We start from the raw sequence: 891 nt of genomic DNA, 5'->3' as shown, positions 1-891 counted from the left end.
AGATGAAGAGAAGACAGTGTTGAAACTATGGCTACTCCATCAATTGGTGAATAATTAAAATCTAAAATACTCCTTATATACTAGAGGGTACTCAATGAAGACTTGTTTAATGTTGACTACATGATGGAATGGATGAATGGAAAGGAAGAAAGATAGTGGATTTTGAAGTATAGTGTGAAAGAAGCAGTGATGAGAGATGAAGGCTGAATGTAAGAGATCAGACAAGGAAGAACCTTGCATGCCATGTTATGGAGTTTGAGCTTAATTATGAGGAAAACAGAAAATCAAAGACAATTTTAAGTAAGAAAAAATGTAGTAATGATTCAAATCAAAATATAGAAATGGGTTGTACTAGTGCAACCTTGTTGAAAATTGGGAAAGGAGTACATCAAGGCTGTATATTGTCACCCTGTTTATTTAATTTATATGCAGAGTACATCATGGGAAATGCAAGCCTGGATGAGCTCAAGCTCGAATCAACATTGCCTGGAGAAATATCAATAATCTCAGATAGGCAGATGACACCACCCTAATGGCAGAAAGTGAAGAGGAACTAAAAAGCCTCTTGATGAAAGTGAAAGAGGAGCGTGAAAAAGCTGGCTTAAAACTTTACATTCAAAAAGCTAAGATCATGGCATCTGGTCCCGTAACTTCATGGCAAATAGATGGGGGAAAAAATGGAAACACTGACATACTTTATTTTCTTGGGCTCCAGAATCACTGCAGATGGTGACTGCAGCCATGAAATGAAGACAGTTGCTCCTTGGAAGAAAAGCTATAACTTACCTAGACAGCATGTTAAAAGCAAAGACATCACTTTGCTGACAAAAACATCTGTCTGGTTTTTCCAGTAGTCATATATGGATGGGAGAGTTGAACTATAAAGAAAGT

Source organism: Bison bison, unplaced genomic scaffold, assembly GCF_000754665.1.
Source record: "Bison bison bison isolate TAMUID 2011002044 unplaced genomic scaffold, Bison_UMD1.0 scf7180017864378, whole genome shotgun sequence".
Lineage (NCBI taxonomy): Eukaryota > Metazoa > Chordata > Mammalia > Artiodactyla > Bovidae > Bison > Bison bison.
Note: the sequence above shows the minus strand (reverse complement) of the source record.